Source organism: Equus asinus, chromosome 12 (genome assembly GCF_041296235.1).
Source record: "Equus asinus isolate D_3611 breed Donkey chromosome 12, EquAss-T2T_v2, whole genome shotgun sequence".
In the NCBI taxonomy this organism is placed as follows: Eukaryota; Metazoa; Chordata; class Mammalia; order Perissodactyla; family Equidae; genus Equus; species Equus asinus.
In genome coordinates, this window is record NC_091801.1 from 6,994,423 (window position 1) to 7,012,097 (window position 17,675).

The following is a 17,675-nucleotide window of genomic DNA, read 5'->3' on the forward strand; positions in this document are numbered from 1 at the left end:
GTGACCTGGAGTTTCTTCTTTCCTGTTTATATTTTCTCTCTCTCTGTCGTGCATAATTACCAAAGCAACATTTTCTGCATATGAGTCTAAGAGAATTATCTGCTTAAGTCATCTAGGAAAAATAAATTACCAATTTGTTTAAATATCCTTTATTTGACAAAAAAAAGAAAAGATCTGCAATTTTATACTGCAAACATGGAGCCATGAAATGGGGAGCCTATAATTAACATAGAGGAGTTTGTCATTTCATCCCCTTGCATAACCCAGGGAAGCATATAATCCACCAGGAGCCAGCCAGTTCTCTACCAAAATGAGTTTTGACCTTTCTGTTTTGTCATCTGGGCAGCTCATTGGCAAAGGAGTGAAGCAAATGGTCATTCCTGGGCTAAGCAGATTCATCACGTCCAATGAAACGCCTTTACTTAGATTTGGACACTAGATTGAAGATAGTTAAAAGGCATTTGTTGAGTATAGATTTCATGAGTGGCACTTGAAAAGATTATGAAGATTCTGCCCCTGATTCAACAGGTTTGCAACACAATTGATAAAATGAAAGACAGTATAGAATGCACTTCAAGTTTTTGCATTTTAAACCATGAATAAAATATAATTTCAAAGAAAACAATGACAAGCATGGATTAGATTTGGCAGAGAAGATTTGTAGGAGAAGGTAGTGTGTGGTCCTTATAAATAAGAGTGCTAGGTCCTGGATATGTGATGACCAAATCATGGGTGTAGTTCGGATAAATAAGGAGAAAGGAGAGCATCTAAGCTGGACGAGAATCACAAAAGCAAAAATCAGCATCCTGCGGGGAGTAGTGAAATGACTCACTGATATAAAGTGGAGGTTTATTTGAGAAGTAATGGAAAATGGTTTTGAATAAGTAGACCAAGATCAGATGATGTTGAAGCCTTGGAAGCCAGGCTGAACACCCAGAAGCTGGTGAAGGTTCTTGAGCAGATTGAAAGTGAGGGGCTGGGTACAGAGGAGAGGGCTGGAGGAGTAAGCAATTTGCAGGATGATTTGGAAAGAGGAGAAAATTAGAGGGATTGAAGGGATAGACAAATTAGATACCGTGAGACATGGTAGAGATGAGTTGGGAAACTTGAACTGGGTGATTAATTGGATACATAGTCTCCCTTTAGTGGATAGGTGTTAGGCTGAAGACCAGCTCTAGCTGGCAGATAGCCATCAATAGATAGTGATGATGATAAAAATACAATCAACAAATACCCTACTTTGTACGTTTGAATCCCAAATTTGTAAATTAGGAGTGTAGTTCTGTGATTCTGTCATTCTTGCAAAGTCCTGTAATTCAGCTGGGATCCGTGGTAAAACTTGCAAAGACATTATTCATCTTTCTATTTTAGATAAACTCAGACTGTATTTCAGGAGGAAATAAGGTTTTGTCTACAATATATACTTAAAGGATTTCTTTTAAAATGACATTGTTACATCTAGGAATTTGATTCCCCCATTTCTAACACAAAGTACCTGAGATTTTAAGCTCTAGTTTATCTTGTGCAATCTTATACTGGACATCTAATTCTTGTTACTAATCCTCATATTACTTCAAAAATGAGATTTTCTTATGTGTTTGAAACATTTCTTCCTTTCTCTTGTTCAGTAACTAGCCTTTAGGTAGGCTTTCTGATATACTGATAATATTGAACAATCCAGAAGACAGTGGGCAATTATCCCCATGGCCCCTTGGCCTCTCCACAGCGCTGTTGAGTGTCCTCACAACATGGCTACTGCTTCGCCACAGAACTAGAGCCCATGTCCTTTTCTGAAGGCTAAATGTGAGGAGCAATGACCTGCCTGTCTAGTGGTTTGGCCTTGAGGAAATTTGCTTGACGTTCTCTAGAAACTATTCATTTCTATCAATAGGCATTGTTTCACACTCTGCTCTGACCAGCTGACTTGTCATAAATGTGTGGAATGGCAGTTGTTCACAACTTCCTTTAAACAATCCTGGTTCCTGTAGTAGGACAGTGTTTTAAAGAAGTGATGCTGTATGCGTATGGTTTTGTTTTCTGAGGTACCTGCAATTCTAGATTAGCTAATAAAACAAGGCGAGGACTTCCACTTCTTATTAGGGTCAAAATTTAGACCAACCCTCCTACTGAGAACAATAAAAGCTGGACAAAATATACTAAAAGCAATTGCTTAGAGGCATCAGAGATCTAATAGGCAGAATTATAGGAAAGATAGGGAAAATGAAGAAAATCTAGAGAGGTGAGTCTGCCATGAGGGGCCACTTTTCCACTCAACTGTCTGCAGATTCGGGAAGACATAACTGAGAGGCTGAGGAACTGAACAGGGCTTCTGACAGCCCTGTGGAATAGAGGAATAAAACTTGGAGTCTAGAACCCACCAAAGCTGGGGGGAAGGCCAGTAAATACCCCATTGGTAATTGGATTGAGACACTGAATGGCAACCCACTAGAAGTAAGAATGAACTATAAGTATGTTGTCCTCTCAGAGCTTGAAGTTGAACTTGAAGTCATTTTTAATCCTTGAAATTGAATCAAGACGATCTCAGATGGCTGTTTTCTGAACCTGCCAATAGCAGTGAAAACCTTCCGTCTGTCAAGGAAGAGAAAGTCATCAAGGTCTCAAATTATTTCTACAAATTTTCACGTACCACGTCCACTTTTTGTTAGTGCCGTTGGGTCGAGTCTGAGTCCTAGTGACCCTTGGACAGCAGAGTGGAATCCTGCGTGGTCTTTTTGCGCCATCGTCTCATCTCCCAGTGCTGTATCAGACAATACTCTGCTGCTATTCATAGGGTTTTCATGGCCAATTATTTTGGCAGTGGGTGGCCAAGTCCTTCTTCCTAGTCTGTCGTCGTCTGCAAGCTCTGTGGAAACCTGTCCACGTGGGTGACCCTGCTGGTATTTGAAATCCCAGTGGCATAGCTTTCAGCATCACAGCAACATGCAGACCAAAGTATGACAACCAACAGGTGGTGTGGTTCCCTGACAGGGAAATGAATCCAAACTGTGGCAGTGAGAGTACTGAATCTTAACCACTAAACCACCAGGGCTGGCTGGCATGTCCACTACTCAGCTAATAATAATCAGATTCATGATGACATAAGACAATATGGATGAAAAAACAAGAAAAACAACAGATTAGGAAACATGGGGCTCTATATAATAAAACTTAGCACACACACACTTCAAAAAATATTCGTTTTGTTTTTCTGATGAGGAAGATTGGCCCTGAGCTAACATCTGTTGTCAATCTTCCTCTTTTTGCTTGAGAAAGACTGTCACTGAGCTAACATCTGCACCAGTCTACCTCTGTTTTGTTATGTGGGACGCCACCACAGCATGGCTTCATGAGCAGTGTGTGGGTCTGTGCCTTGGTTCTGAACGCATGAACCCTAGGCCACCAAAGCGGAGCATGAGAACTTAACCACTACCCCACCAGGCCGGCCCCTAAAAAATATTCTTAATATGTTCCATGAGATTTAAATAAAGACTGGAAATTTTAGAAGAGAACTGGAAACTTATAAAAATGAACCAACTGAAAAATCCAAGAACTGAAATCAAAAACTTTGTGGATGGGGGGATTAGATGTTTATTGCTGTGTAACAGATCATCCCAAGACTTAGTGACTGACAGCAGCAAGAATCATTTAATCCTTCTCATAGTTTCTGTGAGTCAGGAATTTAGGAGTGGCTGCTTTGGCTGGCTCTTGTCAAGGTCTCTCAGGAGGTTGCTATCAGATAGGATGGGGGACAGTCATGTAAAGACCACTGCGGCAGGAGCCATCTGAAGTGGGCTCACTCATATGGATGGGAAGTTGGTTCCTTTCCGTGTGAGCTTCTCAAGGGAGCTACTTGAGTGTCCTCATGACATGGTGGCTGGTTTTCCTCAGAACTGAAAATCCAAGAGAGCAAGGCAGAAGCTGCAATGCTTTGGATGACCTAGCCTCAAAAGTCACACACTGCCACTTCTGCCATACCCTATTGGTCATACGGATCAGCCTTGATCTCATGTGAGAGGAAACTACCCAAGGATGTGAATACTAGACAGTGAGAATAATTGTGGGGGTTAGGGGGGTTCTTGATAGCTGCTACCATGAATAGACACAGCAGAAAAATTAGCAAACAGAGTAGAACATGAAGAGACAATAGGATGGAAAATCCAGAAGAGGGAGTAGGATATGCTATGTAATTGGATTTTCAGAGGAGAGAAGAGAAAGATTAAGGCAGAAACAGTATTTGGAGAGAAAGCAGTCATGAATCTTCCAAAATCAATGAAAGGTATCAAGGCACAAATTCAAGAAGCCCTATGAATTCGAAGCAGGATAAAAGTGTGAAACCATAGTCTCTCCCACACTGTATGCACATGTAATTGGTCTTAATATTTTTAGCCTCTGTTTGAAGACAATATTGCTGATTGAATGGGCCTGTTCATTTTTATAGTTTTGGAAAATCCTGCCTTAATGGGCCATGAGATTTTGGTATTGTTTGTGTTTCATTCAAAATTGTTGCTAGTCCTTGGTAACTAGCCTTTGGGTCAACCTGAAGCACTATATAAAGGGAAAATGTACATTATAACAGAGAAGAAAACTACAATTAACTTGATGATATCTGGCTGTCTGGCATTCAACTATTAATAACTGGTACTTTCAAACATATAGAAAGCAGTGGTAGTTGAAATTTATAAAAATGATTTTGAAGTATTGAAATCCCATCAGACTCTTTCTTTTAACATTATGATGTATTGATTGTATTTTGTGGGTAAATACATGATTATGTAATCCGATTCTTTAAAAATTGACCATGTACGTAGCAGTGGTAATTGAGTATCTGAATAACCACACACCCCACGTTCCTTGGCTATGCTATAGTAGCAGGAGTTAATTTGGTATATACCTGACTCTTTTGTTTAGAAAAACTCCCAATTTTCCTTCTACTGGTTATTTTTTAAGTGGCAAGTATTTTAAGTAATAACAAGGATTTAACAATAGAAATTCTGATTACCATCAAGCCCCTAAAACGTTGGTATGCCTCATGAAACAGTGGATGCTGTCCATTTAGCAACGGACTCTGGGTCTTGTTCACGACAGGAAGGGACAAATGACCGTTCCAGCTTCAAATGGCTATTTGGTGGCTGTCATAAGGGAGCAAATACCTTAAAGCAGATTAGGTTTAACTCATTATCTCTTAGACTGACCTCTTTCATTTAAAAAGATTCTCAGAAGAACTTGCTTTTCTCCAAATATAAGAGCATTTAAAATAAGTGTCTTAGGAAGTCGGTTCTAGTTATGAAATTATATAATTCTATTTGTCTCTCCAAAGTTTAATCAAGCCTTGGGCCTACGAGGCATCCAGGTCACACCTTTCATTTCCCAATTTGTGATAAATGTAACTCATGTTGTTCGAGTGGTTTTCTGTTGCATTCCTGAGCTGAATTCTTCCTGGTGTAAACCACCAGCTTTACTGCACCAGGCCAAAGTCCAGAAGTAACGTTGTTGCAAACGTCCAGTTTAAGAAAGTGAGGAAGGAGATGCTCCCACCGTTAGAGGAAAAAATCTAACCTCTTGCTTAGAAATTAAAATATATTTTTTACTGTTGGTAATTATTGAACTGTATCACCTGGGGCCACAATTAGCTAAACCTATAACTGTCATGATGGCTTGCTAAACCAATATAACATGACTTCAGATAAAGTCACGAAGCATACAAACAATATTTTTTGGACGCATATGTATTTCTCCTTTGAACTGTGAGAGAAGAAATGCTTTCACAGGAATTACATTTTTTAATCTGCTTCCTTGCCATGTGACTCAGGTTTAAAGTTCCTTTCTTAGTACCGCTGTAGCATCTCCCCGGGAGTGTTCTGTTTCTGGCATCCTGTGGCACAGATTTTGGTGCCATTAATATCAAGCTGCCTACTTTGTTTGATAGGCGTTAGGACCAGGCATGTCATTTTATGGACAGACACCTTGGGCACAGATAAGACACCACCATCCGGGTGATTCTCTGCGATAAGGCTGATCAGAAATTTGATCCTGGCTCAGGGGGGTTCCAATAGTAATCAGAATCTCTTCTCCGTGGGTGAGATTTTGTTATACCTAATCAGCCCAGATTTAATGACATCTCACCGTAGAGAATAGATTCTCTCTCCAATTGGAATCCCCCAGAGCCTTGATTGCATTTCTGATCAGCGATCCGTGGCACAGCTGAGCTGAAGTGCTCAATGACCTGCCAGCCGAAGGGCACTGCCCCAGACCATAGCTAGCATTGGGAGCAAAATGCTTGAGAGAGGGTGGACTGGGAGTGAAAGGGGTTCTGGTGGAAAATCTTCCCCCAAAAGTCACAGAAAAGTGATTGGCTCCCACTTAATCCAGTGAAACAGGGTTAGTCTCTGGGACCCAAGAGGACGCCAGGTGTCAGGTACTGTGGAGGGAATTCTAGGTCCCTGTCCTTAGTCATCATACCCTACCCCCTTATTGAGCTCAGACTGCACCCCGGGCACTGGGTTCAGAACTGTGCATTGTCTTCTTTGAGCCTCGCAGCGACACTATGAGGAGTGTGTTATCTCTGCATTGTATAGATAAGAAAGTAGAGGCTCTAAGCCTGAGTCTATGGTGCAAGGCCACCCAGCTTCTGTCATCGAGCTTGTACCCAAATCCAAACCCTTCAGACCCGAGAGCCCCACACATGACCATTCTGCCACATCTCCTCTCCTTTTAGTAGTTTTCATCCCACCTTCTCTTTCTGCCCCTCTGTTGGCATCTGAAGTGGGAGGAAGGCTCAGGCCCGCCAGACTGCCCCCGACTTCAGATGCCAATTGTAAGTCTAGGTTGTTCCTGTACTTCGGCCCAGCCAGCTATGAATTGAAGGTTCCCACAGCCCCCTCCTCGGGTTCAATTAATTTGCTAAAGCAGCTTACAGAAAAAGTTTACGCCCTGTCTACCAGTTTACTCTAAAAGTGTCTGATAAAGAATACAGATGGGAAGAATGTGTAGGGCAAGGAATGTGGCAAGGGGCGCGGAGCTTCCGTGCCTGTCCAGGTGTCTCCCGGCACCCCCCTGTGTTCAGGAACCCTGAAGCTCGCTGAACCCCATCCTTCATCTTTCGGGGATTTTTATGGAGGCCTCATCACAAAGGTGTGATCAATTAACAACTCTCTCTGGAGACTAGGGGGTGAGGCTGAAAATTCCAAGCTTCTGATCATTGCATGGGCTTTCTGCTAACGCCCCCCTGCCCCTATTCTGGAGACCACCCAGAGTCACCTGGTTAGGACAAAAGACATTCCTATCACCCGGGAAATTCCAAAGGATTTAGGAGCACTGTGTCAGGAACAGGGTCAAAGATCAAATATTAGAACAAAAGATGTTCCTAGTGCTGTTATCACTTAGGAAATTACAATTTTAGGAGCTCTCTGCTAGGAGTGGGGGCAGAGACCAATGTATATATTTTCTATTATTTCGCAGTAGGGTCTTAATAAATCCTGCTCTCCCCACATTTCCCCTTTACGAGATGGGGTGTCTAATGAGGTGGGAAATGCCAGGCATGGAAGATACTCCAGCTTTGGTCGTCTGTGATTTCTCGGTGGAAACAATCCTCTCTTGTGTATTTTATTGTTATTAAACATCGCCATGCACGCAGCAGAGCTGTGCAGTGGCCTGTGGAGCAGTGCACATAGTGATTGATCAACAGTGCAGACTTGGGACCGAGTTCTGTTGACTTTGCCAGTTGCTGCTGTCTGACCTCGGCACGTTACCTACGTCTCCAGGCCTCAGTTTCCTCGTCTGTAAAGTGTGTATATGTGTGTGGGGGCGGGGGGTCTGCCTACTCTGGTAATAAGGATTAAATTAGATATATGTAAAACATTTAGCATAGTTCTTAGCATACAGCAAGAGCTAAATAAATGATAATGATTATTACAATTATTAATATTATTGCCGTGGGTTTTTTAAAAAACAATTTTGGGCTGAAGCTCTTTGAAAAACGCACTCTCTCGCCATTGCAATTGGACCCTGTTTTTGAAGATGCCGGTTTCCTTCCTGGTCCGATACGGGCAGTAATCGGTGACTTATTTACTGATAAGCTCTGCTTTCCTCTGGCAGGAGCTGATACTGATGCAGGTAACGTAGTGTTTCCCATGACACCTTTGAGTAAAACGCCTTTTCCTCGGGAGCAGCTAGAAATACTGATGCTAATTTTTCCTGTGCTCAGGCGAAGCACGAGCGCTCGCCGCAGTGGGCTGGAAGGAGCGCTCCAGAAACATGATGTCATCCTGGTCTGCGCTGCCAGGCGATGAGCTCATGGGGCGGGGCCTCGCGGGGCTGCAGCCACGCCGCTTCCTCGCCTGTAGGATGCGCGTCCTCCCGCCTGTCTTCCCTCCCCGCCGCCCCCGCCACACTCCCCCAGCCCCCACCGGCCCCCTGCGCCAAACAAGAGGCTCTGCGTGACGAATGATTGAACACCGAGGCGAAGGCCCGCAAAATAGAACCAGGTGTCAGAAGGCACAAAAAAGGCAAACTCTGCATTTTAGTTGTTTTGCATTACTAAAAGAAAAAAAAAGAAACCAGCAGTGGCAGAACTGCGGCTGTCAGTGAGGAGAGACTGCCGCAGGTTCTCTTTGCTTCTCCTCCTTTGTCCGAGAGCAGCATCTCCCCCCTTTGGTCCCTCAAACCCCACCTTGATCTGGGCCCGAACCCAGGCTGGATCTGGACGGATCGCAAGTCTGGCCCTGAGCCACGTGGCTGTGGCCAGGGAGAACCGTGTGAGCAATTTCCCACGTTCTTTTCCTTATAATGTGTGTTGTGAGTATGTTTATACTCCTGTTAGTCTCCCTGGCAGTACAGTAATAGTTGAACACACGGACTTGAGAGGCAGGCAGCCGGAGTCCGGATCCCAACACACATACCTGTGCTCTCTTCATATGGTGAGATTCGTGTCACGTCTCCAAGCCTCAGTTTCTCCCTCTGTAAAACAGGGATAATAATCAAGCCCAGATCACAAGCTTGTTGCAGACATTAAATGGACATTGCATGGTAACCACCAAGCACAATGACTGGTCCTTGGAAGGTGCTCAACAAACGTGAGTGATCGTTGATAAGATAGACATGCTCACGGGCTTTATTAACCAGGCACAGTAAGAGAATACGTATAGTATACATATGTAAATATATATTTTTAAATATGAATCGGAAGGAAGATGTAAATGTATTATATGACATACTTTCAAGGAAATTATTCACTCATGAAAAAGGCCTCTTTTGGTTTTTGACCTTTTATTATGGAAATTTTCAAACATACGCTGAAATAGAATAATATGCTGGACCCCCATACACCCAGCACCCCACTCCAACCATCATCAACATGCTGGCAGCTGTCTTTCAGCTACTCCTCACCCCTTTTTTTTTTCTTTTTGAGGAAGATTAGCCGTGAGCTAATATCTACTACCAATCCTCCTCTTTTTGCTGAGGAAGACTGGCCCTGAGTGCATATCTGTGCCCATCTTCCTCCACTTTATATGTGGGACGCCTGCCACAGCATGGCTTGCCAAGCGGTGCCGTGTCCACACCCGGGATCCAAATCAGCTTAACCACTGCACCACTCGGCTAGCCCCACTCACCCCTTTTTTTAAGGTGGAGTATTTTAAGGGCAAATCCCACACATTATATCATTGCACCCATAAAAGTGTGTACCTCTAACAGAAAACGATTTTATTTTTAATTTAACCACAGTTATTATACGCCTACAACATTAAAATACTTCCTTATTATCATCTAATGTCCAGTCCATATTCAAATTTCCCCAATTGCTCAAAAATGTCTTTTTATACCTTAAAAAAAATCACAGAAAATATTCCTCAGTGCTTAGATTTTTTAAAAGGGATTTCTAAATCTGTCCTATAAATTCTTGCTTTTTCAGAGTTAAATTGCAAACATTAAAAAACATAAGTATTGATATTTATGCAGTAGGGAAAAAAACATTGCTAATTTGGTTTTGTCAATTGTTAACCTGAATGCTTTATTTTGAAGAGGTTCTATACTGGTTAGGGTAACTAATAAATAATAAACGTGTTAATTTTTAATCATTAATTTTATATCTGTGATTCAAATGACCAATATTTTGATGTGCTCATTGTATAAACACATGATTTAAAAATCTTACTTAAGCCAACACTTAGTGTTGAACAAGATTGTAATTTATTGATTCTTTCCCTGCTGTGGACATTTATGAGCTTGTTTCATCTTGATTTAAGGTCTGTAAATCACTACTTATGTTAGAAATTTGTTTAGAAAAGTTTCTCATGTTCAGTAGTGCCAACAGCTATTCTCGGTTAAATGTAAACATTTAATTTAACTTTCAGAAAATCTCTCTCTTTCTATTTAAGGGCGAGTTCTGTATGGCTCCCAATGTGTTTGGAATTCATATAATCAGTGTTAACAGTAAGTCCCCGGGAAGACATGAGTTATTTCCGTAAAAATTTATGCGTACCCTCTATTTTCATAAAGGATATAGTGCCTGTTTCATTGCTGAACATAAGCTCCCAGGATGACATCATATTCTTCTTTGACAGTCAAGGTCATTCAAAGCCTCTGCGATCTGGCCGCATTACTTTCCTAGCAATAACCCCATAGCTTCATCCTTCCCCGGTGCCCCATATACCTGAGACTCCAACCGTCTTGGACAGTTGGCCATCCTCTCTGTGCTTTTCCATCCTGCTCTTCTTGTTGTCGAGCTATTACATGCACCTGAGGTGGAGTTGCTGAATTTAGCAAATAGAAATGCGGGAGGCCCAGTTAAATTTGAATTTCGGGTAAACAATGAATGTATTTTTACTGTAAGTATATCCAAAATATTGCATGGGGCATACTTATAGAAAAATTTTATTTGTTGTTTATCTGAAATTCAAACTTAACTGGGAGTCCTAGGTTTTATCTGGCAATGCTAACCTAAGAAAACCCTTCAAGGCCTGGCTTTTCTTCCAGGAAGCCTTCCCAAATGCTCTTGTCCTATCCCACTACCACAGCATTTTGCTGGAACCCCTAATTAAATACAAAAGCACCCCAGCACTTTTTAATTAGTTGTATGTGTGTGTATCTCCCCACCACTTTGGAACACAAACACTGTGTCTTATTTCTCATTTACACACCCTCCCCCTTCCCACCCCAGGGGTTGGATAACGCTCACCCATCACAACATTTTTCCCAGTGAGTTCTTTTTTTTTGGTTTCTTCATGTAAATCTGTGTGGCCTATATCCACCATTATTGGTTGCTAACAATGTACAAGGCACTGTGATAAGCAGTGGAGGTAAGGAGGTGAAGTAAATGTTTCTGACCATTAGGAACTCACAGTTCGTAGCGTCAAGGTAGAAACACACAGCTAGGTAGATATTTGGGTAGGTATGACTTATTTGATAAATATTGATTAAAAGCCCACTATATGCCAGCCACTGTTCTAGGCACTGGGCATCCAGCAGCACAAGAGGAGAGCCCATGCTGAAGTCGATTTCCTGAAGAAGGCATATCCAATAGCTCGATGTGAGGGAGAGGTCCAGGTGGCCTTCCAGGATTTCTGATGAAAAGGCCAGGTCCTGAAGTGGAGCAGGAGTTGGCTAGACAGAGGAGGGGTGGGAAATGGGCACTTCACAAGAAAACTAGACAAGTGCAAGGAAATAGACTGTGAAAAAGCCCAGGATGGAACTTCCGTAAGGGCAGGGACCTGGCACATGTGCTGCTGGAAACCCGTGCGTTGACCAGTGCCTGAAGCAGAGGAGGCCTTGACAGATAGTTGAATGAGGGGATGAAAGCAAGCGTGGGGCACTCAGAGAAAGGCAGGAGGATGGAGCGGCCGGGGCGAAGTGGTGGAGGTGTCGCTCTGAAAGTAGACACAGGGCAGATCGCGAAGGGCTTCATAAGCCACGCTTAGAAATGAGAATTTAAATTGTCAACAGTGCAGGGCCATTGGGAAAGGTTTAGACCCGGAATGGCACGATTTCGTTTGACTTCTGAAGAGATCGCGTGGATGGTGTTGTGGAGATGGGATTAAGTGGCGTGGAGACTGGGCCAGCGAGACTAGTGAATTGGTTCTTGTTTGGGAGGGTGGACTCAACAGAGAGGAACTGAGGGCCTGGATTAGGCAGTGGTGGTAAAAATTCAGAACGGGAGCAGGATTTGGGCGTTATTTCTGAAGGAAAATCCACGGAACTTTGGATCAGTTGGGTATAAGAGGTCAAGAAGGGGAACAGGGCTGGACAACTCCCAGCTTTCTGGCTTCTACTGCTGTTTGGACAAAGGTTCCATGACGGCACACAGGAGTATAGTTTTAAAAGGTCTGGACCGGAGAGATATTTGGGGGAAGCATCAGTGAATGTTGAGCGTTAAAGCCATGATAATGGGCCAGCCCTGGTGGCCTAGTGCTTAAATTTGGTGCGCTCCGCTTCGGCAGCCCAGGTTCGGTTCCCAGGTGCGGAACCTACACCACTCGTGTCTGTCAGTGGCCATGCTGTGGTGGCAGCTCACATACAAAAAGAGGAAGACTGGCAACAGATGTTAGCTCAGGGCCAATCTTCCTCACCAAAAAAAAAAAAAAAAAAAAATTAGCAGTGGGCTTGGGAAATGCCATTTTGCAGATATGCGTTTGTCATGTACGTAGACATATGTACATGCATTTGCATATGGTTGAAGGAGCCCAAACCCAGCATCAGCTTGGAAAAGGCATAGTGACTCTTTAATATGGGCTTGCTGTTGTCCATCCAGAATGTTTTCATAAATAGGAAGAGTCACTGGCTTTATTCGATTTGTTATTGACACCATCCCTGACTCCCTAAAGAAACGTCACTTAACCCCTTTCTGACTGCCCCCTGCATATTTCATCAGGCTTTGTTAAAGACCAACTGAACACAGTCGATAAAGTACTTTGAGTTGCATGGAAGAGAAAAAATGAAAATTCCAACGTCACAAGATAATTATTGATGATGATTTAAAAAATCTCTTCTAACAATCTTCAGAGCAGCCCCAGTTTTACATGTACGTGCATAAATATAATACAGCCCCACTTAAAGGCTTGTAATCGTTTTGAAGTATAAAAAGCTGATAAGAATGAGTGTGAGACACCACCAAATAGCATTTCCCTGATTAATAACTAAGTAGTGATGATAAAGGTCTTTTGAATCCTTCAACAGAAGAACATTCTATTAAGGGATTTCCTGGATCAACTGGTGTTTTTCATTCTGACGGTTAAAACTCAAAGCTGACAGGCTGCTCTCTCGATGGGGGTCTTCAAAACTTTTTGCTCACGAGTTCTTGCAAAACTATGCACGCTCTCACACATTTGAATGTTGATGCCTTAGATTTTGCATTATAGGTTTTAATAGGAATATTGTATTTAAATAGTAATTTAAATAATCATATTGATATTTTAATTAAAAATCGTAGCATCACTTTTAAAATATCCAGTGGAATCTAAATACCGCAGAGATTTGATGCCCGTCATCATCCATCATTTAAAATACACAAATAAACTCTTTTTTTAACTGGCAGAAATTTTACTTATTCCTTTTCTTTTTAACTCAGTTTCCATTTCACTTTCTCCATACAACTTTATCCTAATGTAATATATTTATGCTTTAAAAGTTTTTTGATTACCCTACTCTGAGTCCTTAAAATTTTTTTTCTGCTACGAGCCATACTTAACAATGACTAGTCGTACATGTTTGACCAACACAACACATATCCAATAAAAATTTGATAAGCAAGTTAACATAAAAATAAAATTTTGTCAAAACCGCCTCACTGATTGAGATAGAGGATTTTAAAAAAATTCATTTATCTGTGGATGAATATTACATCTTACTAGAATGAGACACTATTCAACATCAGTTTTATCCCTATTTTTTGTTTGTAATGTGAGCGCTGAAAAAACTTGTACACACAGACAAGTAGATAGGAATGGAAGGAGTTTTATTATATCCATGTCACTCAGTTATTTGAACTGCCTTCAAGAGAGAGAGAAATGCTGTATATCACACACTACTGTATCACCAAAAGCTCTTTCTAATGCTCTAACTGGATTAGGTTCTCCTTCAGTTTTCTTGAAACCAAAAAATTGGAAACCATGTGAATTGCAAAAGAATTTTTTTTTTATTCGATACTCGGGGTCATTCACTCTTTACGACACGAACACTGATTTTTCTAAGTGACTCCTCAGTTGCCACCCCAGAGGTCTTGCCACACTGGGGCAATTTAGAAAGATGGATGAAAGGTGGCCTTTTTTCATGAAGTGGGAGAGGGTAGCCTGGGGATGTGGACAAAGAGAACCCACTCTTCCCCAGAGTGAGTATATTCTCAGATCAGTTGTAGGAGACAGGAGCTGTAGAAGTGTACGTACAAGCTGAAGAACATAATAAATTATTTCTGTAAAAATTACGTTGCTTTAAAAACAGGTTGCTTTTTTTATTTGATTGATTGATCAAAATTGATGACATACTAGGTGCTACAAAACATTATAAAAGACTGGAAAAATCTTTTTAAGTTATGCACTTCTCTTGCTGAGTAATTGTCTTCAAATTCTTGTTTCACTTTAAATCACAACTAAATATTTTCTACAATTCATGATTCCTGCAACAATAGTCAACACTTACTAAGAGGTTGCCATGTGCCAGGACCCATCCTAATTAATTTGCTTGTATTTGTTAGTTAATTCTCACAACAACCCCATGAGGTAGATAGCTTTTCATTCCCATTTTACAGATGAGGAAATTGAGATGGAGAAAAAGTAACTTGCTGGAAATCACACAGCTGGTAGTGATGCAACCAGGCAGTCTTGTTAGAGAATCAGCGCTCTTAATAAGGAAGCCCCTACTCTAAGATCTCAATTTTGAATTAAAAATAAAATGTTTAAGGTCCATATGTAGCATTTTTATGATTTTCCTCTTTAATAAGCTTTTTTGATTAACTGAACAGTTGATTAACTGACCCAGCCAGCATGTTAAGAGGTCTTCCACTGGACTATAGGTGCTGTCTACAGGCACGCGCTGCATAACAACGTTTCGGTCAACAACGCATCGCATATACGACGGTGGTCCCGTACATGAGTACCGTATAGCCTAAGTATATGGTAGGCTGTACCATCTAGGCGTGTGTAAGTGCGCTCGACGATGTTCACACAATGACGGAATCGCCTAACGATGTGTTTCTCAGGTCATATCCCCGTCGTTAAGTGACGCATGAATGTGATAATAATAGTTCTAGAAACTATAAGTCAGAAATGATGCAGGGCACCTTTTAGTGTCCAAAAACTGCTTGGTCAGTTTGGTTACTAAAACATGATAAATCATTGTATACATGGCGAAAACGGATGTTAAAAAGTTTTAAGCAACTCCAAACAAGTTCTCCTAAGTTTTAACCAAATATGTTATCTATTTCTCTCATTTTAGTACACCTTTGGAAAAAAATTCTCAGAATACCTTCAGACACACCACGGAGTCTGGTTAACAGTGTAAATATCAACATATTTTAATTAAACAGACAAACCCTTGTGCAACTTCTAATACAAAACGTCTGTGACCACTTAAATCCCTTCTCCCCAACCTTCCAGGCCTCCCCCAGTGCCCTGCTTTCGTGTAGCATGTCTCAGACATTCAGACTGCGACAGCTGCATATTTCCTTCCTTATTATATAAAGGAATCTCAAGCGTCTTCCTCTTTCTATTTCCTTAAAGTGACATCATTCCAAAGAAAGTTTAGTTTTCTCAAGAATTCACTTCATTTGCAAATGTCTGTTTCAGCATTACCTACAGGCCAGGCTCTGTGTTAGGCTCCGGGTACAGAGCAAGGAGCAAAGTGCTTCCTCCCTCATGGAGCTTACGCTCTAGAAGACGGTGTAAGCAGTTGAACCACAAGCACAGTACAGTGTGATCAGTGATACCAAAGGGGCGTGGAGGTACTCTGTGAACAGTGCCCTGGCAGGGCCTAGTAGATGAGCCTTTGCTGTAAATGTCTGACCTCTGCCTGGCGCAGGAGCATCTGACTGCCTGGTCAGCTGACTGATGACTTGACTAAGTCGCCTGTTGACTGGCTGGATGACTGAGATTGATGAGAGTAAGCAAAGGGCGGTTGCCGATTAACCTTCTGCATGGCTTGCTACGGGGCTTTGCTTCCAGCTTTCAAGTTTTCCCCTCTGGATGAGCAAGCAGGGCCCATGGAAACAGTCCTTCCCAGTATCTCTCCTTTACCATTGAGGGGAACGAGAGGAACTTTCTCTTGGTTCCTCCAGCTCGCCCATGAATGCTGTGGTTAAAAGGAAGAGACCACAAGCAGAGGAGAACAACTGCTTCCTTACAGATGCTTAGCCTCCTCCATCCTGAGTTACTGAAATGGAACGTTCTGGACGAACACAGGAAGAAGTTTATATAGGAAGTTCCTGTGCGTGCAACACAGAGACTGCTCCATACACTAGTCTTGAAAGTTCATCTCATACTTCAGCATTTCCTGTGTACGAACACTTATAAAAAGAAAGCTCACAAGTTCTCTAATAACCTTCGTGAGCTTGGCTGTGAAACTTTGAGAACAGAGAGGAGAAAGGAAGGAAAGCAGAAGTGGCTTGGCAGCTGGAGCTAAAAGCCCTGGGGCTGACTTCCAATGGAGGTTGGGCACAGAAATATAAATCTCCTTGTAGAGGGGGCTTGTCAACCTCAGACTCAACCTCGTGTCCATGCAAATAATCCATAACCAATCTCTAAAATCAAAATTAAGGTGAGTTTATTATGAGCCAGATCTGAGGACTAGCCCAGGGCCTTCCTTCCCCAAGGAAGGAGGGGCCCCAAAAAAGTGGGGTGTGCAGAGTGATTATGTACCATCTTGGAACAAAGAGCATCCATCCCATATGACAAGAATATCTCCTTTACTAGAGTCATGAGATGCTTTGCTGGCACAGCAGGTTGGTGGCCAGCAGGTCAGTGGTCACGAGGTGAGCATAGCAGGTCAGCACTTAATTCTTAGTTTCCAGGAAGAGATGCTTATCCTTAAAGAAATGCCGATATGGGGAGAGGCTACATCCTTATCTTTAGGGGCATCACTCTTGTCTTTGGGGCATAGTAAATGTTTAAAGCAGATGTACAATGCCTGCTCAACAGGCCATGTCAGCCCTTTTTGGAAAAACAAGGCTTTGGAAAAACAGGCTGAATTAGTTTTACACCACATGGCTTCCTCACATACTCCAATATGTCCCATTGCTTTCCATTTATTTATCACTGGGCTAAGGTTAATATCCAAGGAGTCACATCTGGGTGATGGGGGAAGGTGGCAGGAATCACCAATGGGAGGCAGTGGTGCCCTGGGAAAAGCATGGATTTTAGAGGCAGGCAGACAGACTTGAATTCAGTCCCTGGCTTTGTCATTTGATATGTTGTGTGACCTTGGGCAAACCAGAGTCTTTAAAGCTCTTCACTTTTCCCATGGTATTAATGTGGGATGAAATGAGACAATGTGTACGGGATACTAGACCAATGACTGCATCCCATCAATATTAGTTCCTTCCATTTCAAGGCAGCTAAGTGATTTCCTGAGGTCACACAACTGGTTATGTGGAAGCCAATCTGGGGCTGGAAGACAGGCCCAATTCTCAGTCTGGAGTCTGCTCATTTCTCATGTACTCGGCCACCTGCTTCTGCCAGCTGCAACAGTGACCTGCT

General features: G+C 42.2%; 1 protein-coding gene and 1 long non-coding RNA gene across 3 annotated transcripts in view; one reads left to right on the forward strand and one right to left on the reverse strand.

Annotated features, from left to right (window-relative positions):
• The window catches only part of ZNF704 (zinc finger protein 704), a 202,659-nt gene that overhangs the window by 120,004 nt on the left and 64,980 nt on the right, over positions 1 to 17,675 (forward strand). The gene's annotated exons all lie outside the window — the stretch shown is intronic.
• The window catches only part of LOC139039875 (uncharacterized), a 139,419-nt gene that overhangs the window by 29,575 nt on the left and 92,169 nt on the right, over positions 1 to 17,675 (reverse strand). Inside the window, exon 2 of the long non-coding RNA XR_011493100.1 lies at positions 8,898 to 8,955. This is a non-coding gene — a long non-coding RNA (uncharacterized lncRNA). The remainder of the gene's footprint in view (positions 1 to 8,897; positions 8,956 to 17,675) is intronic.